The sequence below is a fragment of the Puma concolor genome, chromosome F2 (genome assembly GCF_028749965.1).
Source record: "Puma concolor isolate L17-30 chromosome F2, mPumCon1.1.hap2, whole genome shotgun sequence".
In the NCBI taxonomy this organism is placed as follows: Eukaryota; Metazoa; Chordata; class Mammalia; order Carnivora; family Felidae; genus Puma; species Puma concolor.
This window is the reverse complement of record NC_141684.1, coordinates 77,678,456-77,705,085: the sequence shown is the minus strand read 5'-3', so window position 1 is coordinate 77,705,085 and position 26,630 is coordinate 77,678,456. Positions and strand designations below refer to the sequence as shown.

The 26,630-nt window shown below is 46.7% G+C and overlaps 1 protein-coding gene across 3 annotated transcripts in view; it reads left to right on the top strand.

Moving 5' to 3' along the window:
- RGS20 (regulator of G protein signaling 20) overlaps positions 1–26,630 on the top strand; it is an 86,074-nt gene that overhangs the window by 35,799 nt on the left and 23,645 nt on the right. The gene's annotated exons all lie outside the window — the stretch shown is intronic.

Below are 26,630 nucleotides of genomic sequence, written 5' to 3'. Positions count from 1 at the left end.
CTTCTATAGTTTTTGTTGTAAGGTCCTGCTTCTCCAAAGGCAACATGACTTTTTCCTCTGGCTGACTTACAGTTTTTCTCTTTGGTTTTGGCTTGCCACAGTTAGAATAAAGGTGGTGTGGTTTTATATTTATCCTGCATTCAACTCCCTCATTTTCTTATATCTGTAGATTGATATCTTTCATGAATTTTGGAAATTTTTCACTCAACATCTTTCAGATTTTGCTTCTTACCTGTTTCCTTCTCTCCTGCTTCTGGGACTCAAACCATACATGTTAGATTTTCCCTTTCTTCCCTTGTGTTTCTTATTTGATGCTCTGTTGCATCCATTTTCCTTCCTTTCTTTTCTTTTTTTTTCCTCTGGTCTGTCTTTCTCTCCTTCAATTTGAATATTTTCTTTTGACCTTGTTTTTGTTTACTGAGCCTGTCTTCTGCTGTGCCCAGTCTTTTGTCAAACCATTTGGGAGTTGTTAATTTCAAAAAGTGTTTTGGGGGCGCCTGGGTGGCGCAGTCTGTTGAGCGTCCGACTTCAGGCAGGTCACGATCTCGCGGTCCGTGAGTTCGAGCCCCGCGTCAGGCTCTGGGCTGATGGCTCAGAGCCTGGAGCCTGTTTCCGATTCTGTGTCTCCCTCTCTCTCTGCCCCTCCCCCGTTCATGCTCTGTCTCTCTCTGTCCCAAAAACAAATAAATGTTGAAAAAAAAATTAAAAAAAAAAGTGTTTTGTTCTCAAAGCAGTATGTCCAATTGATTCTTTTCAATACACTTAAATTCTCCAGTGAAATCCCCCATCAGTTCTGTCCATCTGATTCTTGGCTACTCAATCCAGTATTGATAGCGTTTGTGAGCCTGTATCTGTTATTTGCTTCTTCTGTCACATTTTTTGTCTCTTCACATTCCCCCCAGTTTTTATTGTAGGTGCACATTGCATATGAAGAGACTGTGTAGGTTGAGTCATAGCATCCACCAGCCGGCAATCTCCCTTGGAGGGATTTCCTCTGGGAGGATGAGGGGCTTCACCACTTGACTACTAACAGGTATTGAGATAAGTTGGGGACAGATGCAATTTCAATAAGACATAGGTAACCTCTGGCTTTCCCCCCATTCCTCGGGTGTTTTCTCCTGGGCTCCAGAGTCAGAGCCTAGTGGGTTTCTATGTCCTGGGTCTTGAAAGACTGAGACATCCATTGCCCCCTCCAGAGGTTTTGAGCTGGCTTTCTGCCCCCACCTTCCCCGGCTGACTTGCACATTGGGTAGATGTCTTGAGAAGGCCAGCCGTGTGTTTGAGGAGACCTTGTTACAGACGGACACTGGGTCTTCCACTTGACCTTACGGTGTCCCATTATAGTCTCATCCCACGCCTCCAGGGGCAAGTTCCCTCAGGGGGGAAAAACACCTGGTGACAGACTGCTCACTTTTCCAAGAGCTCTCCCTCTCAGAAACGTTAGCTCATTCAGTCTTCTTGCTTGAGTCTTTAGAAAAATGTGATTCTAGTTACTTACCTGACTTTTTTCGTTGGTGCAGAGGAACAGCGGTCTGCCCTGACCTGTTGCCTTTTTTTCTTGAAAATGTCTTTCCCCGATTAAGTTTCTTTTCCTTTTTTCTTTTTTTCTTTTCTTTTCTTTCTTTTTCATTTCTTTCTTTTTCTTCTTTTTACTTTTGGATCACATTTGTATCTTTCTATTACATTTGTTTCCAATGTAATTCAGAAAGTGAACATTAAAAATCTTGCCATTCACAACTATAAAGTGTCCTATACGCTTCATGAGCTTAAAAATGTTAGACGGAAAAGAAATATGTTAGAATCCTTGCAACTCTTCACGTTTCATATTGCAGTCATGTAATATAAAACGCATGAGCATTGGGATGAAAGAAAGCTCAGTTTGAATCTTGACTTTACTCACTTAGTTTTCTGAACCTCTAATTCTGAATATATATAGCATGGATAATTACACTTACTTTCTGGTAAGAAATGTACAGCAAAAAGGAGCATTCAAGAGAGTATTCAGTAAATGGAACCTGTTATCAGTATTCCTATAATATTTATCCATCATTATTTTAGGCCCCTGAACATGGATAATTTGATTTTATTTATTTTTCTAAATGTTTATTTTTGAGAGAGAGAGAGAGGGAGTGAAAGCGGGAGGGAAGGGCAGAGAGAGAGCGAGACAGAGGATCTGAAGTGGGCTCTGTGCTGACAGCAGAGAGCCCAATGTGGGGCTCGAACTCATGAACCATGAGATCATGACCTGAGCCGAAGTCAGCTGAGCCACCAACCGACTGAGTCACCCAGGTACTCCTGAATAATTTGATTTTAAACACTCATATTTTGATAATGTTTATATCTGGTACAGATTCTAAGATTTCTACCATTTAAACAAGGTTCTGAAAGGTTTTTTAATATAAAAGGCCTATGCTTATGTCTTAATATCTGTGAAAATATAACTAAATAAGCTTATGAATTCATATTTTGCCAAAACTTTTATCTTTTGTAGACCACAAAATAAACAAACAAAATTTAGTAACAGAGAATTATAATCCAAAGTAAAATCTCTCCTTAAAATCCACATCTGACTACTTGGTGTCATATCCAGTAGGGTTTATTACAAGATGTTGCCAATAAGAAAACAATATTAAGAATACTTTAAGAAGTCTGCCAGTATTCTCTGGAAAGGACAGCTGGTTTATTTTTGCAGAGGAGAGTCTGTGTGGGGGCTAGGAGTAATTTTAACATTATCCTCATGAATGATTTAAATACAATTAATCTTCATATTAAATTTTCTGTTACCGAGCTGCACTTTTATTTTGACTTATGCATCTGTTTCTTTTAAAAAAGACTGTACTAGTATATGAAAACAATTAGATTCTGCCCTAAATAGAAGATGAGGGGCGCCTGGGTGGCTCAGTCGGTTGGGCATCCGACTTCAGCTCAGGTCATGATCTCACGGTCCGTGGGTTCAAGCCCCAGCTCAGGCTCTGTGCTGACAGCTCAGAGCCTGGGTGGAGCCTGCTTCAGATCATGTGTCTCCCTGTCTCTCTGTCCCTCCCCCACTTGCGCACACATGCGTTCTCTCTCTCTCAAAAAACTAAATAAATGTGGACAGAATTCTTTTTTAATCTTTAAATAGGAGATGAAAATAGTATTCCTGGAGGCAGATGGGTGCTTCTGGGATACACAGGGCTCCCCTGACCAGAGCAAGCAGGATGGCACCTCGGGTCTGTGTCCCTGAGGCCACAGGCCTATCTCAGTCTTTAACTTCCTTAGTGCAGTGAGAGTGGTCTGGCCTCCACGTTCCGAGGAGACTGCTCTCCTTCCAGTGTGAGGGCAGGTGTCAGTCAAGGCACAAGAAATGTAGGATCTGGTCATGCAACAAACTGGAATTTATCTAATTCCTACCAGAGCGAAGGCTTTGGTGGCTCAGTTGGTTGAGCGGCCAACTTTGGATCAGGTCATGATCTCCCAGTTCGTGGGTTCAAGCCCCACATAGCGCTTTGCGCGTGGAGCCTGCTTTGGATTCTCTGTCTCCCTCTCTCTCTGCCCCTTCCCCACTAATGTGTGTGTGTCCGTGCACACTGTCTTGCTCTCTCTCTCTCTCTCTCAAAAATAAATAAACATTTTAAAAAATTATTTAAAAAGAAGGTAAGTCACTCCTGGCCCTTTAGGTGACTTGTTAGACTGTGCTATTATTCTTTTGGTGAAATGAAGGACTGAGTAACAAAAACATCTGAATATCCTGACCAGAACTTGGTGAATAAATTCAGGTTAAAGGAGGGTGGATGAAAGGGTACAAAGAGGCAAAAAGGTAAAATTCTGCAAAATCTAATAAAGTGAAGAACTCACCTGGGCACGTTAAACAAACGTCATAAACGAAACAAAAGACTTTATTTCTTTTCTGTATCTTTCAGTGACATGTTCCAAATCATGAAGGTATTAAAACTATAAATACTGGGGCGCCTGGGTGGCTCAGTCGGTTGAGCGTCCGACTTCAGCTCAGGTCACGATCTCGCGGTCCGTGAGTTCGAGCCCCGCGTCCGGCTCTGGGCCGATGGCTCAGAGCCTGGAGCCTGCTTCCGATTCTGTGTCTCCCTCTCTCTCTCTGCCTCTCCCCTGCTCATGCTCTGTCTCTCTCTGTCTCAAAAATAAATAAACGTTAAAAAAAATTAAAAAAAAAAACTATAAATACTAATTTACATAGAGCATACATTTGTTTAAAATACATGTATTCTATGGATAAAGAAGACGTGGTATATATATACAATGGAGTATTACTCGACAATCAAAAAGAATGAAATCTTGCCATTTGCAACTACGTGGTTGGAACTGGAGGGTATTATGTTAAGCGAAATTAGTCAGAGGAAGACAAATACCATATGACTTCACTATTAGGAGGACTTACAGAGACAAAACAGATGAACATAAGGGAAGGAAAGCTAAAATAATATAAAAACAGGGAAAGGAACAAAACATAAGAGACTCTTAAATATAGAAAACAAACAGAGTGTTGCTGGAGGGGTTGTGGGAGGGGGGATGGGCTAAATGGGTAAGGGGCATTAAGAAATCTACTCCTGAAATCATTGTGGCACTATATGCTAATTCGGATGTCTCTTAAAAAATAAATTAAGAAAAAAAAGTTCCACCCGTGAAAAAAAAATGTATGTATATATTATATACACATATTATACATGTATATATTATATACATATATTTGTGTGTGTGTGTGTGTGTGTGTGTGTGTGTATTATGATGCAGTGCCTGGGTAGCTCAGTTGGTTAAGCGTTAGACTCCGGCTCAGGTCATGATCTCATGGTTGGTGAGTTTGAGCCCTTTGTCGGGCTCTGTGCTGACAGCTCGGAGCCTGGAGCCTGCTTCGAATTCTGTGTCTCCCGCTCTCTCTATTCCTCCCCGGCACGCGCTCTCTCTCTCGCTGTCTCAAAAATAAAGAATTAAAAAATTTTTAAAATAATAAACATTTAAAAATTTTTTAAAAAATAAAATAACTCTATTCTGAGAATCAGGAGATGCAAATAGATTATATTTCCATAATGGAAACTGGTCTTCTCTGAGTCTTTTTATGCATCCCTTAGGATGGGGGTTTCATTTCTGGATCTCTGTATCTAACTGCCTATTTGTCTCACAGAAAGATTATCAAATTAGCTATGGTGCTCTACAGATAGGCCAAAATGCATAAGTATTAAATATTTTGGCTCTTTGCAATTTTCTCGGTTTTAGATGTTTGTTCAATATATCTAGCTATTTAACACTTCCTGCCAAGGGGGGATGGGAACCTAACATTCAGTAGCTACTTTGGCACACACTGTAGAAAACCAGAACCTTGAGGAACAGAGATTCTCCCCCACACACCCCAGGAACAGCAGACAAAAACGTTCCATCAGCTCAGCCCCCGGAGACTGTCCTGGGGACACTGAGGGAGTATGGGCCCAAGGGAGTACACTGGAGTTTCCATTCCAATCTGAAGCAGCCCTGCTGAGAAAAAGGACTCCAGAGGCATTTACTCCAAAAATAACCCGAATCCGTCTAGCTGTTGCCCAGGCCCAGGTGTGGTGTGAAGACCAAGGCACTGTGGGGTGGATGGATCTGAGCCTCCAGCCGAATGATCTAGACCCCAGTCTCTCTATGATATAGACCCCAGTCTCTTCATGATCTAGACCCCAGTCTCTCTATGATATAGACCCCAGTCTCTTCATGATCTAGACCCCAGTCTCTTCATGATCTAGACCCCAGTCTCTTCATGATCTAGACCCCAGTCTCTTCCTGATCTACACCCCAGTCTCTTCCTGATCTACACCCCAGTCTCTTCCTGATCTACACCCCAGTCTCTTCATGATCTAGATCCCAGTCTCTTTGGGGGCTGACTTGGGAAGTTGGGCACATCACAGAAGCTCTCTGAGTCTGACTTTCCCCCTTGATAAAATGGGATCTGGAAATCTCCATGGAATCAATTCACAAATTACATGTAAGGTGTGATGACTACTCCATTTGCTCATGTAGACAACGGGGAAACTCTGGATTCGTTGGAAGCCATAAGTGGAAAAAGTAGGCTCTGATAAGGAGTTTAGATTTTCTTCTAGTGTCATAGATTGCCACTGAAGACCACAGGAGGGGGCTCACAAAATTGTGGATTCTGTTGTAATCAGTAGATGTTTTAGACATTGTGGGCCATATGGTCTCTACTGCAACTACTCAGCTCTTGCCACTGTAATGGAAAATCTGGGGGGGTGGGGGGGTAAAGTAGAAGGGGGTGGATTGGGGAGTCATTGTAGTGTCCCACACAAAATATGATGCCCACCTGGGCCGGGTGGGCAGTGGAATTGGAGAAAGGTGAGTAGACCCGATGTCTACTCTGGAGATCTGGCAACCTGGCCAATGAGTAAGCAGCAGAGAGAGGAATCAAGGTGGTTCCTCGGATATGGGTGAATAGGGGCACCATGTATGGACTTGGAGAAGGTGGGAGAGGAAACAGAGGGGGCAGGAGAGGAGACACAAGAGTCCATTTTAGATCCTAAAGCCTGAGATGTCTACAGAGGTCCAACTGTGGCGGCAAGTAGGCGGTTGGATTAATGTGTTTTGAAATGAAAGGATTGGCCTGGGCCAGAGGCAGAAATGTAAATTTGGTAGGCTCTTCATGATACGTAGCTTGCTTTGCTACAGCATACTAAATTCTCATAAGGCTATGGTGGGAAATTCTTCCGCATAATCAATGGGATGTCACTGCCCTAGAATCGGTCTGGACTTTTCTTTTCTAAAACTGTAAACAATCTACGAAGAGTTTCTATATATTTACCACACAGGTCAGCAAACTAAGGCACACGGGCCAGATCTAGACTGCTGCCTGTTTTTGTATGGCCTGCACACTAAATACGGTTTGTTTGCGTTTTTTTTTAATTTTTTTTTAACATTTATTTATTTTTGAGACAGGGAGAGACAGAGCATGAACAGGGGAGGGTCAGAGAGAGGAAGACACAGAATCTGAAACAGGCTCCAGGCTCTGAGCTGTCAGCACAGAGCCCGACGCGGGGCTCAAACTCATGGACCGTGAGATCATGACCTGAGCCGAAGTCGGATGCCCAACCGACTGAGCCACCCAGGCGCCCCTAAATATGGTTTTTACGTTTAAAAAAATCATTTATTCATCCTGGGGCACCTGGGTGGCTGTCAGTTGAGTGTCTGACTCTTGATCTCAGTTCAGGTCATGATCTCATGGTTCGTGGGTTTGAGCCCCGCATCAGGCTCTGCACTGACAGTGCGGAGCCTGCTTGGGATTCTCTCTCTTTCTCTCTCTGCCCCTCCCCCCATCTCTGTCTGCCCCTCCCCTGCTCTGTCGCTCTCTCTCTCAAAAATAAACATTTAGGGGCGCCTGGGTGGCGCAGTCAGTTAAGCGTCCGACTTCAGCCAGGTTACGATCTCGCGGTCCGTGAGTTCGAGCCCCGCATCGGGCTCTGGGCTGATGGCTCAGAGCCTGGAGCCTGTTTCTGATTCTGTGTCTCCCTCTCTCTCTGCTCCTCCCCCATTCATGCTCTGTCTCTCTCTGTCCCAAAAATAAATAAACGTTGAAAAAAAAAATTAAAAAAAAAAATAAACATTTAAAAAATAAATAAAAATGCGATATTTTTATTTTCCATATATGTATTCCATATATATCCATATATATATATCCATATATCCATATATATATATATATATATATATATATATATATATATATATGGAGAGAGAGAGGGAGAGGGAGTTATTTTGGGGAAATGGCTCACACGATGATGGAAACTTGGCACATCCAGGCTCTTGCAGGGCTAGGCTGGGGACTCAGGAAGAGTTACAGTTCAAATCCAAGGCAGTCTGCTAGTAGCATTCCTTCTTGCTCAGCGGAGGTCAGTAAGTCAGCAACAGCCAAGTGCAAGAGATGTGGAGGGCAAGACATGGGGGAGGGGCATGGGGCCTCCATACCCTCTGTGGGGACACCACCCTCCCAGCAGCTAGATGTGTTCACTGGCCCAGAGGTTCAATGTTCACACTTTTTAACTGTTGGAGGAAAAAAATCGGAAGAAGAATAATGTGTCGTGACACGTGAAAATATTCTGAAATTTGAATTTCGACGTCCGTGAAGTTTTATTGGAACTCGGCCATACTCGTTCAGCTATGTGATGTCCGTGACTGCTTTTGTGCTAATGGAAGCAGAGCTGAGCGGTTGCTTTCGAGACGAAATGGCGGGCAAAGGCTACAATATTCACCTTGCAGTCCTTTCTGGAAAATGTTTGCCTACCTCTCATCTACAACCTAAATGTAAGTGTGAATGAAGTATGACTGCGTTTTTGCAGGAAATAGTTTATATGAAAGTTTATATGTGACGTTCAACCTCTAGCAATGTTATTTCTTAGAAGAAGTGTGCACCCTTTTTAAAATTTTTTTTTTAATGTTTATTTATTTTTGAGAGCGAGACAGACAGAGAGTGGAGGGGTGGGGGCAGAGAGAGAAGGAGACACAGAATCCAAAGGAGGCTCCAGGCTCTGAGCTGTCAGCACAGGGCCCGACGTGGGGCTTGAACTCACGAACTGCGAGATCATGACCTGAGCCGAAGTCAGACGCTCAACTGACTGAGCCACCCAGGCGCCCCCAAAATTGTGCACTCTTAAGAAAAAAACGTTAGAAAGACAGACCAAAACTTCAATTAAAGACAGTCTCCTAGGGGCGCCTGGGTGGCGCAGTCGGTTAAGCGTCCGACTTCAGCCAGGTCACGATCTCACGGTCCGTGAGTTCGAGCCCCGCATCAGGCTCTGGGCTGATGGCTCAGAGCCTGGAGCCTGTTTCCGATTCTGTGTCTCCCTCTCTCTCTGCCCCTCCCCCGTTCATGCTCTGTCTCTCTCTGTCCCAAAAATAAATAAATAAACGTTGAAAAAAAAATTAAAAAAAAAAAAAAAAGACAGTCTCCTATAGGAAATAAAGTCAGAGGACCTAACTTAAGGTTCCTTAAGGTTCCTTAATGGTATCCACCATTTCTACGTTTTGCATTTTCACATTAGGGGGAAAACTTAGGGACACTGAACAAGCCTCAAAAGTACTAATGAACAAGGGCCAGAGGGAAACAAAAGCCTGTGTGTATACCTTCAATGGTGGCAGCTTTCGGAGGCTCAAATTGCCTACAACCTAAAAGCTTTAAATAGGATGGGAGCTTGCTGTCATTGTCACAGGATGAAAAAGTCTAACTGACCGCGGATGGAAGTCAAAGTTTGAGGACCCAGTGCTACTATCCACTAAAGGATCGTGGAGAATTTTCTATGTAGGAAAGTAGACTTTGTGAAAAAGAAGAGGAAAAAATTGCCCAGATAGTCCTGGAAGGAGTAGAGAAGAGTGGTTAGCTACTTATGAGCACAGGTTTTTGTGCACTTTGGTTACCCTTAATTTTCACGTCCATCCGCACATTTCACAATCCATCTGCTGTGACTGGCGGAAAATTCGTTCTTCAGCTAGCAAATCTGATGTCCGTAAGATTTGTGGCCAGCGTAAACCATGCATTAGGAGAGCCCCAGCTGACTGGACCCGAGTGGTGGAGGCTTCCACGGCCCTGGGTGAGGTCTTACTCTCTCTCACTTGTGATTAAAAAAAAGGATGCCCTGGGGCGCCTGGGTGGCGCAGTCGGTTAAGCGTCCGACTTCAGCCAGGTCACGATCTCGCGGTCCGGGAGTTCGAGCCCCGCGTCGGGCTCTGGGCTGATGGCTCAGAGCCTGGAGCCTGCTTCCGATTCTGTGTCTCCCTCTCTCTCTGCCCCTCCCCCGTTCATGCTCTGTCTCTCTCTCTGTCCCAAAAATAAATAAACGTTGAAAAAAAAAAAATTAAAAAAAAAAAAAAAAAAGGATGCCCTGTCCTTAGCATTTCCATAGTTCCAGCAAATGGTTTTTGGGGGGGTCGGGGGGGCATGATCGGAAGCTTCATTACAACTGTTATTCATTGAAGACACTTAAAATAAAAATGAACGTCACTTTAAGAAACCTAATAACCTTTACTAAGCACATTTGAGAATAACTTTTCTGTATATATACCTTTTCGGTATAATACCGAACCCACCAAAATTAACACTGTTGTAACATCCTTTAACATCTACTTAACATTTAACATCTGCATCATTTAGCATTTGCTAAGGCTGCCGTAACAAAATGCCACCGCAACAGAAGTTTCTTTTCTCACAGTTTGGAGGCCAGAAGTTCAAGTTCAAGGTGTGGGCAGGTTTCGTTTCTCCCGAGGCCCCTGTCCCTGGCGTGGCTCGCAGCTCTCTTCGGTGCCCTCCCGTGTTATTCCTTCTGTGCGTGCCCATCCTCCTTGTCTTTGTCCAAATTTCTGCTTCTTATAAGGACGCCGGTCAGATTGTATCGTGACCCCACTCTGATGGTCTTATTTTAACTTACTCACCTCTTTTAAACACCCTGTGTCCAAACGCAGTCACGTTCTAAAGTAGTGGGGATTAGGACTTCAACATAAAACTGGGGAGACTGGGGCGCCCTGGGTGGCTCAGTCAGTTGAGCGCCCGACTTCAGCTCAGGTCATGATCTCATGGTTCGTGTGTTCAAAGCCCCGCGTCAGGCTCTGTGCCTAGAGCTCAGAGCCTGGAGCCTGTTTTGTATTCTGTGTCTCCCCCTCTCTCTGCTCCTACCCCCTCTCCCCTGCCCCTTGTTCTGTCTGTCTCTCTCTTTCTCTCTCTCTCCCTCTCTCTCTCTCTCTCTGTCAAAAATAAACATTAAATTTTTTTTAATTGGGGGACACATGGGGTGCCTGGGTGGCTTAGTCAATGAGGCGGCCGACGACAGTTCAGGTCATGGTCTTGCGGTCTGTGACTTTGAGCCCCGCGTCTGGCTCTGTGTCCTGAGCGCTCAGAGCCTGCAGCCTGCTTCCGATTCTGTGTCTTCCTCTCTCGCTGCCCCTTCCCTGCTTGCTCTCTCTCTCTCTCTCTCTCTCTCAAAAATAATAAACAATAAAAATTTTTTTTAATTGGGGGACACAATTTAGTCCCTAACACTGACCATATCACGTTGTTTCTCCTTCGTCTCTGCCCGACTGCTTTCTCCACCCTTCATCTTTTTCACGTACTAACTTTGGAAAAAATTGGACCCGTTGCCCCATGGATTGTCCTACATCACGAATGTATTTGCTTCTTCCTCATGATGCTTAACTTGTTCCTCTGCTCCCTAAATTTCTGCAAACTAGATGTCAGATCCAAAGGCTGGAATCGACTTAGGTGGGTGCAGTGACTTAACTAGACCACTTCATGGATGGTGCTTGAACTTCTACTTCCTCGCATCAGAAGGGCACCGAGTCTGGATGACCAACCCCTGTTAGTTATGCTAAGAATGTTATTTCCTCAGGGCTTTTGTGGGGTTTTTTTATGTTTATTTATTTTGAGAGAGAGAGAAGGAGAGAATGAGTGGGAGAGGGGCAGAGAGAGAAGGAGGACAGAGGATCTGAAGCAGGCTCTGTGCTGACAGCAGACGGCCCGACGCGGGGCTCGAACCCACAGACCGTGAGATCGTGACCTCAGCCAAAGCCTGACCCTGACCCTGACCGACCAAGCCACCCAGGCGCCCCTCCTAAGGGCCTTTTGGATGCTTGGTAGGTCAGCTCACCATTGACAGAGCAACTAACAGGCACAAGGTGTGTCTGGATACATTTGGCAGGTATAACAGGAGCCTTCTGGCCGTCAAAAGACCTTGACAGTATGAGCTCCAGGCCTGCCCTCTGATGCCCTGTCCCTCTGGAGGGAATGCCTCCTTGATCGGCAACCCCCTAGCCCCCTCACCCTCGCCCCTGCACGGCCTTTTCCCAGCTTCAGCTTCCCTGGCTGGCTTCGACGAGGAAGGTTGCACTTCCCCCTCTGCGTGGTTAATCAGGACAAGTCTTCTGAGTTGAGGAAACTGTGGCACCTCCAGAAATGTTTCTGAGGAGACCAGATGTTCCCAGACCCTTGTCCTAGTATTGAAGGGAATCCGAGTGTGGTGAGGAATGGGGCAGGGGTGGCAATTAGGGGAGCAGAGACGGGCTTTGTCCTTTTTCTTGTTGGGAGGATATGTTCCTTGTATCCCCTCAGGACCACAGAAGAAACTGGCTTCGTTCTTAACAGCCCATGCTTCAGACGCTTTCGTGAGTGAGTGCGTAGAGGACTTAAATCCACATCGAATTTCGATTCACATTCTTAGGGTTACGTGGAGGCACGTACAGTACAATACACGATACCCTGTGGGCTCTAGACTTAGTCAGCCTTCAAAACAAGAGAGAGGGGGGTGGTAGGCAGAAGACGGAACAGCAAGGGCCGATGTGGCACGAATTGCACTTCCGCACTGTCTTCTCTGTTAAATAAAATCCGAAATGTAACCCGTGAAGCTTTATGCGTTTCTGTTTCTCCACGTGCGCTCTGGGAACCATGCCTCCACTGTTGCACGTAGGAAAGACCGTGAACGTGATAGTCAAGAGCACTTGTGCTTTCAACCAAGGAAACAGCTTGCATTCCTGATCTTTGTAGCAACCCCCCTCCGTGTAAAAGGGAGCCCTGAAATGCTGCCACAGAATGTGACTGGCACGTTCTTTTGAATTTCCCACTGTAACATGATGTTTGGGGAAGTATTTTCACGGCACCTTCTTCTTTTTTTTTTTTCCCCCCCTCAAATACAGACTTTAACAAATTCCAAGTGTGTGAAGCGTCTGACTTTGGCTCAGGTCATGATCTCACAGTTCGTGAGTTCAAGACCCCCCACCCACCCCACCCCACCCCACCCCATCCCCCATGAGGCTCGCTGCTGTCAGAAGAGCCTGCTTCGGATCCTCTGTTCCCCTGTCTCTCTCTGCCCTTCCCTCCCACCCCCCGCCAAAGATAGAAAATAAACATTAAAAAAAGACCTCTAAATATTAGCAACCGCACACAGCTCTGGGCTATGGACGTAGCATTTCCTTCCAGAACCGGGCTGCCAGTCCCCACGCCGACCCCACCCAGTGCTGTGTATCCCTCTGTGCCCTGTATCACTCTCCCCCTGGCCACTTCGGAGCCCGTGTTCTTCGCGTGTACCCGGTTCCCCTGCCCCCGCACACGGCAGCTGCTGTTCCCCACCAGGGTTCTCCGTCCTATTTTTCTCCCCTGGGTATTTTTCTTTCCTTTTCTGATGTGTCTGGGCTCTAAGCCAGGGAATTGCTTTGTCACACCTAACCGGGTTAACAGCTCGGATTAAATACCAGGCCCGGGGTAAGTTACCTCTGTGAAACAGCAGGTGGGACTAGCCAGCGGGCAAATGACTTGGGTCAGCTCACGACCTTAGCGCCAGGATCGAACTCACAGCCGGTGCTTTCGCTCTTTTGGACGCCTGCAGTCCCACAGACTGCCTTTAAAGTCAGTTAAAGTAACAGCATTTTAGGGGGGCACCTGGGTGGCTCCGTCGGTTAAGCGCCGAACTTCGGCGCAGGTCACGATCTCATGGTTCGGAGGTTCAAGCCCCGCGTCGGGCTCTGTGCTGACAGCTCAGAGCCCAGAGCCTGTTTCAGATTCTGTGTCTCCCTCTCTCTGCCCCTCCCCTGTTCATGCTCTGTCTCTCTCTGTCTCAAAAATAAATAAATGTTAAAAAAATTTTTAATAAAAAAAATAAATAAAATATATATAAAGAGAAAATAACAGCATTAAAAAGCTTTTAATTGAAGTATAGTTGACACAATGTTACATTCGTTTCAGGTGACAAGACTACGTAAGGCAACGGCATTTTAGAAACCATCTCATTGGGGTGTAATGCACATATGTACGGTTTGCCCATTTAAAGTGTGCAGTTCGATGGCTTTTATTTTTTTTTTATTTTTTTTTCAACGTTTATTTATTTTTGGGACAGAGAGAGACAGAGCATGAACGGGGGAGGGGCAGAGAGAGAGGGAGACACAGAATCGGAAACAGGCTCCAGGCTCTGAGCCATCAGCCCAGAGCCCGACGCGGGGCTCGAACTCCCGGACCGCGAGATCGTGACCTGGCTGAAGTCGGACGCTTAACCGACTGCGCCACCCAGGCGCCCCTCGGTGGCTTTTAATATATTCAGAGTGCGTGGCAATCTCCATAAATCTGTTTCCGAACATCTCATTCCCCAGGAGGAAACCCACGCCCCCTGGCTGTCACTCAGGCCTTTCGCCCGCAGCCGCTAGCAACCGCTGACCCACCTCTGTTTCTGCAGCTTCGTTAGGTATTTCCCCTGAAAGGCGTCCTGCGGTATGTGGCCTTTGGATCCTTTGGATCCTGCTTTTTTCACCAGGCAGGCAGCGTTTGCACGTCTCACCGATGGAGTAGCATCTTCGGATAAGAAGAAAAGCTTAGTGATCACCTTGCCCCTTCAGGTTGCAGGTGGGGAAACCGAGGCCCAGGCCCGACCGGGGCAGAGTGCCGGCCGGACCCCGTCTCCCTGCCCGGGCCTCGGGCAGGTCCTCGCCGGCCTTCCCCGGGGAACCCGCGAGAAGCGCTCCCCAGCTCCTGGTGGCAAGCTGAGGCACCTACCCCCCTCTTCTCTGGTCTCCCCACTCCCGCTTCCCTCGGCTCTTCTGTTACCACCTGCGAGCAGCGGGCGCCATTTTCGGTTTCTAGATTTGTGAAGGCTCAGGTGCCAGGTGTCCGAGGCTGGATAAGTGGGGACCTGGGTGGATACGGATACGAAGGTATAGGCTGGATTTGTTTATGAACTTAGAACACGATTTAAAGGCCTCCCTCCCACATTACTCCTTCTCTCTGTTACGCTAAATGCCAGTCAGTACTAAGTTAGCTAATAATAAGAACAGTATTAAAGTAGCACTGTCTAGTCTTCAGAGACCTCTGGTCTCCATTCTCTCTCTACTGCTTTCAGTAAATCTCCAGGTAGCTGGTGTGCAGATGAGGCAGAGGCCTGGGAAGATGACGCAGTAGGGTCCAGGCCACACCCGTGGCAAAGGTCAGAATAGAAGTAGCCTCAGACTCGAAACCCCCTGGTCTCTCTTCCCAACACGCCCCAGGCCACCACACACACTTGTGGAAGTTCTAGAACAGTTGCTCATTATTTTTCAACGACTACTCTTTTTTTTTTTTTTTTTTAAGTTCACTTATCTCTTTTGAGAGAGAGAGCACAAGCGAGGGAGGGGCAGAGAGAAGGAGAGACACAATCCCACGCAGGCTCCACACCGTCAGCGCAGAGCCTGACGTGGGGCTTGAACTCACAAACTGAGGTCATGACCTGAGCCGTCGTCCAAAGTTGGATGCTCAGGGGTAGCCTGGGGTGGCTCAGTCGGTGGGGCGTCCCTTTGGCTCAGGTCATGATCTCACGGTCCGTGAGTTCGACCCCCGCGTCGGGCTCTGTGCTGACAGCTCGGAGCCTGGAGCCTGCTTCCGATTCTGTGTCTCCCTCTCTTTCTGCCCCTCCCCCGTTCATGCTCTCTCTCTCTCTCTCTCTCTCTCTCTCTCTCTCTCTCTCTCTCAAAAATAAAATAAAAACAAAAACAAAGTTGGATGCTCAACCAGTTGGGCCACCCAGGTGCCCCCAACAACTATTCTTTAAGTACCAGCCCAAGATTTGCGGGCCTTCCCCAAATAAACCTGGAATGCTCATCGGTGTCTGATCCCAGTCCCCACCGAGGTGGTCACCTTGTGGTCTGGCTTCAGCGGAGCTGCTGTGCTCTCTGGAACTCACTGTGCCATCGGCAGAATGTCCCAGCTTTTCCCAAGTGTCTCAACGGCCCTTGTCTCCCTTCTCCCCCTGAAATCTGGCTCCTTTCTCAGACAGCACATCTCCCGCCCTGGCCCTGGTAATTGCAGCCATTTTTCTGCAATGCGCAGTGGGGGAGGGGCAACGAGAGGGAGACACAGAATCCGAAGCAGGCTGCAGGCTCTGAGCCATCAGCACAGAGCCCGAGGCAGGGCTCAAACCTACGCACCACGAGATCATGACCTGAGCCCCAGTCGGGTGTTTAACCGACTGAGCCACCCAGGCGCCCCTGAAATTGTACCCGTTACTTCCATCCTTAGAAGTAAGACGGGTCTGTGGCCACTTCCAAAACATGCTTCCCTCAAAACCCTACCTCTTAAGTTCCGGCACATGCTTCAACATGGCTGAACCTCGAAGACCCGACGCTGACTGAAACAAGCCAGACACCAAAGCACAGATCCTGGATGATCCCACTTATTGGAGGAACTTTCGAGACAGAGAGTGGCGTGGTGGTTGCCAGGGGCCGGGGGTGGGTGGGGACGGGGAATCAGTGTTCAACGAATTCAGAGTTTCAGCTGGAGAGGAGAAAGTTCTGGAGACAGATGGTTGGACAATAGTGTGAATGTACTTAGTGCCACTGAACTCTACACTTAAAAATGGTGAAAATGATAAATTTTATGTAAATTTACCACAATTTTAAAAAACATAGACTTCTTTTGAAAGCGTATCCTTGGAGCCTGCTTCTGCCCCTTTCAGCCATCTGTGCAGCCTCTGGTCCCTGCTCTGGAGTAGAAGACTCCAGCATCTGGGTGCCATTTCCTCTCCAACACTGGCCCTGTCATCACTCCTGATCTCTTCAACTTGCCTGTAAATGACCCGTGCCACCCTCTGGCCTCTCAGCTCCTTAATTTCTCGGTTCCAGAAGTCTCTTCCTCTCCCACACCTCAGCCCTCACTTATGTGACCATCCCTGGAGTCAGCCGTCCCCCGCTGCTCCGCCTCCGAAACCCCGTCCCGAAACCCACGCCCATGGCCCATTGGCTCACTCTGGCACTTCTCCATCAGTCCTCTTGGAGAAATCCGAGGTCCCTGGTCTCTGAGCTCCTTCTCATCCCCCTGACTCACGTGTGCTCAACGCCTTCCATCTCTTCATCATTCACCATCCTTCCTGTGTGTTCCAGGAACGTGCCAGTGTCATTCGTATTTGCAATTCCTTCTTAGACGCACCCCCAACATTTCTGTGTGCCTACCTCCAAATCGTTGGTCTCATCTCAGGTCCCCCTCTCAGAGACCTTCCCTGGCCACTACCCTCATCATGCTACGGGGTGTCAACCCTTTTAGCATCCTTCAGCACATCTCGTGCCCGACGTTTTCTTACCTGTTCGCTGTCATGGCTTTTGTCTGCTTCTTTGACTAGAACATGCCCCCGTGGCAGAGACGGTCAGGCTCACCCCGCGGCCCCCCACCCCCACCCCCGGACCGCTTCACTGGGGAGCTCAATAAAAGTGTGACCAGCTCAGCAGGAAAACCCTTTGAAAACAAACAACGTGGTCATATTTTTAACCTTTTGACCCTTTCTTTCCCTGATCCCCCTGATAAGTCGTCAAACAAAGACTCGACATATTTTCCACCTTTGAGAAACCGTGAAACGAAGCAGCCAGGAAGGATGTCAACCATTTCTCACAATGTCTTGTTGACAATGCCCCAGGATGCTGCGGCACACACAAAAATCGCGTGCAAGGCCGCGATCGCGCTCATTGGACTCCAGATTTCTGCCAAGAACTTTGTAGGGCTGCGCTGTGAAATGGACAGCATCTCAGGCACTCTTACACGCTTTAAAACACGCCGCCTCTTGGGGCGCCTGGCTGGCGCAGTCGGTTGAGCGTCCGACTTCAGCCAGGTCACGATCTCGCGGTCCATGAGTTCGAGCCCCTCGTCAGGCTCTGGGCTGACAGCTCGGAGCCTGGAGCCTGTTTCCGATTCTGTGTCTCCCTCTCTCTCTGCCCCTCCCCCGTTCATGCTCTGTCTCTCTCTGTCACAAAAATAAATAAACGTTGGAAAAAAAAATTTTTAAAACACGCCTCCTCCATGACACTCTCTGCTTCTTCGACATCAGGGTCAAAAACATTGAAAGCATGGGGCAGACCCCTGGCAGCGAGAGTAGATCGCAGAGGAACACGTGCGGAGGCGAGCGGAGGCGAGCCAGCACCTGCAGGCCCATGTGCACGCTCTTAGCGCTGGGAAGATTTCCCGCGAGCGCTCCCCTGCTTGGAGCCTCCTGGGCGCGGGAAGTCAGGACGCCCTGGCAGGTGGCAGACACCCGGGATAATTATAAACCTCTGTTCCACCCTCCTTCCATTCCCGTGGCTTCTCGGCTTTCCTGTTTTCGTGCTCGCTTTCTTTAAAACCATGCCAGACAGAGAGAAAAGCATGCCTATGGTTTGACGCATGTACCCCCTGCACACACCCCTGTAACCGGCATCCAGATTGTGGCGACCGCGCACTGCAAGTTCCCAGAAACGTCCTCACCAAGGCGAAGCCCTGCTCTGACCCCTGACCGCACAGGACGGTTTCGCCAGGGTTCGTATTTTCTTGCAATAGCACCACGCAGGGCACCGTCTTTTTCCGTCTGGCTCCTAACTCCACGTTGTTGGTGAGATTCTTTTTTTTTTTTTTTTTAATGTTTTTATTTATTTTTGAGACAGAGACAGAGCATGAGCAGGGGAGGGGGAGAGAGAGAGGGAGACACAGAATCCGAAGCAGGCTCCAGGCTCTGAGCTGTCAGCACAGAGCCCGACGCAGGGCTCGAACTCACAGACCGTGAGATCATGACCTGAGCCGAAGTCGGACACTCTACCGACTGAGCCACCCAGGCGCCCCTGTTGGTGAGATTCTTGTGTGTGTCGACGTGATTGTAGATCGATCATGCTCATTGCTGAGTAATACTCCATTGGATGCACACACCGCAATCTAGCCATCCCGCCATTGATGGACATTTGAGTAGTTTGAGGCTACTGTGTATAGTGCATCCAAGAGTAGCCTAGTAACGCATGCTTTTGGTGCACCCTTTCCGGGGAATGTGTACTAAGCGCTGCAGCGGCTGGGACGGAGGGTGCGCATGCGGTCAGCTTTCGTGGATTCTGGGAGTGTTCCAAAGTGGTCGGACCAGTTTGCACTCCCGTCGGCAATGTGACCGCCATCACTTGGTATTTCTTCCTTATTTCAGCTGTTCCGGGCTGTGTCTGCAATGGTATCGTTACACTGATTATTACTTTAGGGACCTTGCTGTGAAAATGAAGAAAAAGCTAAACTATTAAATGTCAAAACAAAAATGACTGGTTTTTCAAAGTTTATTTATTTTGAGTGAGAGCGAGAGAGCAAGTAGCAGAAGGGGCAGAGAGAGAGAGGGAGAAAGAGAATCCCGAGCAGACTCCACGCTGTCAGCACAGAGCCCGACTCGGGGCTTGAACTCACAAACCGTGAGATCATGACCTGAAACGAAACAAGAGTCGGAGGCTTAACCAAGTGATCCACCTGGGCACCCCCAGAAATGACTGATTTTTATGGTTTTTAAATGTTTTTATTTTTATTTGGGGGGGGGGGGCAGAGGATCCAAAGCGGGCTCTGTTCTCAGAGCAGAGAGCCCAATGCGGGGCTTGAACTCACGAACCATGAGACCACGACCTGAGCCACGGTCAGTTGCTTTGACTGAGCCACCGAAGAGCCCCTGATTTTTATATTTTTGACAGAGGGATCAGGTGGAATCTGTTCATACGTTGGTAATTAATTTCCTCTAAATGAAAATGGGCAGGTTAATCTATGGAGCCGTTGTGCTATCAATATTGTGCATGTGTGTGTGTGTACGCGTGCATGTATGTATGTTCATATAGGTATGTCCATATATTTTGCATCTATTATTTCTAGTGCCTCCTATATGCTAGGCACTCCTCTTCCACCATCATGGAAAAAAACACTCTATTGATGTTTTGATGTAGGTTTCTTTTTAAAATGTTTGGGTATGGTGAACAGAGGAGACACCCAACAATTGTTACAGGAAAAGAAATACCAGTTTAGAAAAGTGTGTCAAATTTAACTAATCTGGAATGCTAGCTAACATAGCCCCAGAATTCATATTAACTGTATCTTGACTACATCAGCTCTCCAGCCAGCCACTGTCCACAGCAGTTAGGTCCCTGCGACATAACAGACAAGAAACTACGAGAAGCAGACCACAGTCCTGCCCAGTTTCTGCCCTCAGTCTTTGTCAGGTTTCTAACCCTGATGACCTAGCACTGTCCATGCTGCTTCCCTTAAACCTGTTCTTGGGGCGCCTGGGTGGCTCAGTCGGTTCAGCGTCCGACTTCAGCTCAGGTCATGATCTTGTGGTTCATAGGTTCGGGCCCCGCATCGGGCTCTGCGCTGACAGCTCAGAGCCTGGTGCCCTCTTCAGATTCTGTGCCTCCCTCTCTCTCTGCCCCTCCTCCTTTGCGTTCTCTCTCTCTCTCTCAAAAATAAATAAACATTAAAAAAAGAGAAAAAAATAAAACCTATTCTTTTCTTTTTTTTAAGTAATCTCTATGCCCGACATGGAGCTCAAACTCACGACCCTGAGATCAAGAGTTCACACGCTCTTCTGACAGCCAGCCAGGTGCCCCCGATAACCTCTGCTTCGCTGCTCCCCCAGCCTCACCTTCCCAGCTATCCAAAATGAAAATGTATCTCCCAAGCAAAAGCACACTCATCGCAAAGTCAACTCCTTCCCTACCAAGTACCACCTAAAATAGTGTCTCAGAAGGAGTAAAAAAGAAAGACCATAGAGGGAGGAAGGGCAATGACGACTCTCTCATGGCTCCTTCCAGAACTTCACCCTTTTTCTAGTGAGCCAAGGCCAGAATGGAGGGCAGAGACTTCCTTCATAATCCAAGGCTGGAGACGTTACCTAAGGCACGCGGAGAAGTAGTGGGGGGCGGAGGTGAAAGGCATCCTGGGGACAGACTTCATTTGGCTTTGCCAGGAGTTGTGAGTGGGAGCGGCGGAGGGTGGCTTCAAGCTTTTGTAGACAACTGGAGAGACGACAGCGTTGCTATCGAGACAGGAAGAGGGAGACCATGGGTAGGTTTGTCCGTTGAAGTAAGTTCGAATGTAGGCATTAATTTTTCCATGTTGCAAATATGTTGTCCTTTTTTTTCCCCTGTAATTTGCAGTGATTGCTCAAAAATTCTTGTTAGAGGGCCTCTTCCTTGCTGAGAAACACTAAAAGGCCCGCAGAAGTTCTCATGCGCACCATTAATGACTGACTGACACATTCTTTAATGACTTGAAGATTCCCCAAAGCAGCCCCACAAGCATTTCAGTTCACATTCAGTACTTTGAGAGGTGCCTCTGGGCTAAGTTATCATGGGGAATGCACCCATCTACAATCTCCTTGAGAAATTCCCATGGTCTCCTGGGATAAGGAAAGCCCAGGATGAAGATTTCAATCAGTACTCGCAAGATGTTCTTGAACTGTTGGTTGGCATTAAGAAAGAACAACGTAAAACATGCATAATTGATTAATTTCCTTCAGATCATACTCTTACTACTTCTAATATTTCCCAAAAGCCATCATAAAAGTTGAGTTACACAATATGTTCATTTAGTAACAACAGAAAAGAAGCGAAAGACATGACTATTGTAGTCTTAAACTTGGCCGCAGCTATTTAAACAGAAGAGTAAAGATTTCCATGCAAAGTCCCTGCAAAACAGATGGTAACATACTTAAGTACTTTTTTAAGAGGTGAGGACATGTGTAAGCATCCATCTGGAAGTAATTGTAATTCTAAAATGTCCATTGTTATTAGTACGCTTTCAGTTGATTTCCCCTTCTAGAACAATGAGCCGGTTTTGTCTTAAAATAGCCCCCAAATCATTCAGACAATAAAACCAAGACAGAAATTTTTCAAAGCTCATAGTTTTACACAGAGGAAGAGTTCAGATCTCCCACCAAAACCCATGAGCTACTAAAAACTGTTAGCTCTCTGGGTCATATAAAATAGAAGACACAGCTCTGGTTGGAGTTTTGGTCCATTTGACCATGTCGAAGTCAGTGCAAGTAGCTTCCAGCTCTTCGTTAATCTTTCATGAGCTAGAATGAGTTGGACTTCTTTGTGGTGATGACTGTACCACAGGGCAACGTGCCGCCATTCCCTCAGACTTGAAATTGGTTTATCTCAGGATCCAGCTAAAGAAAACAGAAACATCACTGTTGACCTGGGTTCAGCTTCTTTCCCAGTAGCTAGTAATAACGGGTGGAAGCCTTCGACGGGCAGTGGGCCTGGTCGTGACTTACTTAGCATCAGGTGATCCGGTGTTACCGCTTGGACCGTGTGACTCAGAGAAAGCCGCGTTCTCCTATTGCTGTTTTCAGACTAAGCAGCTAAGCTAACCCCAGGGAGAGCTGAGTAGTAAAATGGACCCTGCTGATTTCAGTTGGTCTGTTTTTCGAACTTCATGGGGTAGATTCTTTGGGGTTTATTTAAGTTTATTTATGTACCTTGAGGGAGAGACAGAGCATGAGCAGGGGAGAAGCAGAGAGAGAGGGAGACAGAGTCCCAAGCAGGCTCCACGCTGTTAGCCCGAGGCGGGGCTTGAAATTCACAGGTCGTGAGATCATGACCTGAGGTGAAGTCAAGAGTCTGAGCCACCCAGGCGCCCCCCAGACGCCCCCCAGACGCCCCCATGGTACAGATTCTTGAATGAAAGAGACATCCCATGGGGTTTAACCCCACTCAAAGCCAAACACCTTCAGAAATAGCCCCTTTCAGGTCCCAGAAGCCCGGAGCCCATCACACCAGAGTTGCATCTCCCTCCAACGCGTGTAAGGACTTTTCCCCTTCACTTGAATCCTTCTAGTTCTTCAGAAGTTAGGCACCGTCTGAGAGGGTCCTGGGTCCTAGCTCCCTCCACTGCCCCCACCCTGCGGTGAGCACCCAACCTGAAGAACACACATTTGCAGACCCTGCGGGAGGCTGACACTCAGCCCTGCGCCACGTATCGAGCACGCCCTGGGTGTGCTTGCCCCGCGTGTCAGGATCGAGGTGTAGACTATACGACTAAAGGTGGTATCTGTGAAAACCCATCCTGCATCCAGGGCAAAATAATGTTAGAAAAAAGCTTTTCCAGACTGCGGAAACTTAAAAGGCAGGAAGACCAAAAGAAGGGTAAAAACCAGGAGCAAATTCTGCTAAGTACTCAGAAATGTTACTGCAGAGAACAAGAAAACGAGAATCTCTCTTAAGGCTGCAGCACAGAGAATATTCCTGGAGTATCACCGCCGTTCTTTTCATGCATCTCAGCGCCACTGTCAGTGGGAGCTCAGCGAGCAGTGGAAGTTAAATGACCAGAAGTGGCTCCTGAGGAAGGGAGCTTTGTTCCAGTCACTTGAACAGGCTCGAAAAAAATATTGGGGAAGGCAGGTTTAGGGCATGACAGGAAAGAAGGCACAATTGGTGAGTGTGCCGGTGTGGTTAGTGCAAAAGGGGTCTCACGCTTGTTTGTAGTCCAAACCTATGACCTAGTAGGGTTGGTGTACTTGGAATTCCTAAAGCGATAAAATACCGGAAGTAGTTCTCTGCCTTCTCCTCCCACCCCGTTTTGACTTCGTTAGTAGCTTCTTCAGTGTGAAGGCAGAGAAAAGGCAAAACTCAAATCGGTTACTTCTGCAACATAGGATAACAAAAGCGTCGCGGGAATGATGGAGTTGTTAGTCGCGAGGACGAATGTCCTGTGCTGGGTCCGCCCCATTCCCGCTGTGGCGCAAGTGCCCAGACTAATAGGTTCTTGCATCCATTGACATTATGATCCCGGAAAACGAATGGAAAATTCTAGAGGTGGCTACACACTGTATCATCTCGTTTATATGATATTCTGAAAAATGCAAAACTGTAGGTAAGTAAAGCTACCTCTTTTTAAACTTCGAAGAAGATTACCCCAAAATCTCAATATATTCAGAAGTCGTAAAGTCAGGCTACATTTTCTAATCAGTGCAAAAAATATACAGACGCTAGTGACAGGCTAGTCAAGAAACTAAAAATAAACTTGTGTTTTTAATGTTTATTTTTGAGAGAGAGACAGAGTGGGACACAGTGTGAGCAGGGGAGGGGCAGAGAAAGAGGGAGACAGAATCCCAAGCAGGCTCCAAGCCCTGAGCTGTCAGCACAGAGCCCAACACAGGGCTCGATCTCACCACGAGATCATGACCTGAGCCAATGTCAGACGCGTAACCGACTGAGCCACCCAGGTGCCCCTCAGAAGTTTATTTTTAAGGGGGACCTGGGTGGCTCAGTCGGTTACGCGTCTGACTTTGGCTCAGGTCGTGATATGACAGTTTGTGAGCTCGAGCCCTGCATCGGGCTCTGTGCTGGTGGCTCAGAGCCTAGAACCTGCTTTGGATTCTGTGTCTCCCTCTCTCTCTGCCCCTCCCCCACTTATACTCTGTCTCTCTCTCTCAAAAATAAACATTTAAAAAAATTTTTTTACATAAACTTCTAAAAACCTTGGATAAAAAAAATCTGAGCTGAAATTAGATTTGAGCTCTTTAGAATTCAACAGTAGTGCCACACGTCAAAACTCGTGGCTATGATCAAAGCAGTAATTGGATAAAAATGTGTAGCCCAAAATGCATTAATTAGAAAACAGCAATGACTGAAAATAAATGAACTACAAATTTAGTGCCAGAGGTGAGGAGAAAGCTGACAAAATAGTTTTCAAGCAAGTAGATAAATAAAGAATAGTAGAAATGAAAACAGAAATTAAGGACATTTACTGTGATAAAAATAAAAGTTCTTTTACCAGCAAAAAACAGGTTTATTCGAGAATAGCAGAAAATTGCAATGCAGGACAGGCAAGCCACGGCAAAAAACCATAGGCTAGTCCAACAAAGGAGAATAATGTTATTTTATGGAGGAGGAAGTTGGGGGAGGGGTTGTTTTGAAAATATACACATTTGAGAAAAGCAAGAGTTCATGGTGATGATGGTTTCCCATTGGCTGAGTTGCTGGGGTCGTCAGTTTCTTGTAGGAGATGCAATGTGTATCTTTTCCTGTTGTGGCCTGTAATTGATGATTCTTTCCTGTTAAGGAGTCTTCTGTTGGGGTCTGTAATTGGCAGTTCTTGCTGTAATTGACACTGAGCCATAAGGGGTGAGAGCTCCCCCTTCTGGTCCCCTGACTCGATTTTAGTGAGGTTTCCCTTTAGTAATTTTCACGTGTGATCTACAGAGGGGTACTTGCCCAGAGGGAACATACTTCAAGAGCCAAGGTTTGTGATAGAAAAAGGAACTCAGAGGCTGTGTAGATGGATTTGGGACTGGGGTTGCCTTCATGGGACTTAGTCCTCTCAAGTTTCCTTGTATATTGGTTTAACTCTTTAAGGGCCTGAACTGTCCCCCCATGGTAGGATCATTTTCTACGAATTGCTTAGGATGGTTTTGAATTTATGTCCCTTAAGGTGCTTGGTTCTCCTTCACTGGGATCTTGTCTATGAATCTGTATCCTTGCCCATGATTTTTTTTTTTTTATGTTTGTTTATTTTTGAGAGAGAGAGAGAGAGAGAGAGAGAGAAGGGCAGGGTATGAGCAGGGAAGGGGCAGAAAGAGGGAGACCCAGAATCCGAAGCAGGCTCCAGGCTCTGAGCTGTCAGCACAGAGCCCAACGTGCCCAACGAACCCACAAGCAGTGAGATCATGACCTGAGCCAAAGTCGGATGCTCAACCGACTGAGCCACCCAGGCACCCCAACCGTTGTCCATGATTCTAACAAGAGCTCAGGTCTTAGGCCTTAGAGATAAGATTGTTTTCATATAATACTTGATGTGTCATCATATTCCCAACATGCAGTTCAAGAAATGGCTGTTCTCAGAGGTTGGAAACTATAATGGAAATAAGCAGCTATTAATGGAATCCAACCACCAGGCTTAAGTTTACCAGAAAATAAGAAATAACCTTCCTGAGCTAATTATGGGTAGGTTAAAATTTTTTTCTAAGATACGTCTTTTTATCCCAAATTACTGAAAGACTGTGGTCAACATTAAGAGTTTGCCTTGGATTTTACTTGAACTTTGAAGGAATTCTCTTCAATGCCAGGTTCCTGGGAATTTGGAAAAGCCATGTTTGAGTAGGATTATCCTTTGGTTAAGATCTAAATGTTTAATAAATTGCCAACCCGTGTTATTCCCATTTCCTCAGGCTGAGGAAATGCCATAAATGATAGGATAAAGCATCTGAGGCCACCGACATTGGTCTTGCACTCATAGAACTCCTCAGGCAAAGGCAGCCAGCTACTGGGGCATTATGCCTGTGCTATGCTTGAGTCTCCCAAACAGACACTGAAGTGATGCCCAGCAGTCTATACCAGGCACCTACCAAAAGAAGAAGACAGTAGCCATGATGAAGAAGCGCTGATTCCATGTTAGTTGGGAAGAACAAATGGAAATGAAATGTGTACAGAGTTCTGCCACAGATACGATGAAGGCAAAGGAAAAAAAGATCCATGAAGCTAGTTTGGCCGATCAGACCGTATGTCATCATATGAAAGACTGGCTGAGCTAATTCATACCCATGGTTTATTTTAAAAATCTTGTAAATAGGTCGAACCCATTTAATTCATGTGTTTGATGCTCAAAGAAAGAAGCTGAAGAAGAACAGAAGTCAGAGAAGAAATTGCAAACATAATCTACCAGCCACTCTTACAAGATTACAGTAATTTTACAGGCAAACTGCAAATCGTCAGGACGAAAATAATTTCCTAATAAAGATAGATAGATAGATAGATAGACAGACAGATTTTTTAAAATCCCTTATAAAATATTAACCTAATCCATTCCAGCAGTATAATATAAGAGTAACCATCTTTTAGACCCAAGAAGAGTTTACTTAGTAAGGGAAGGGTGATTCAAAATTAAGAAATTC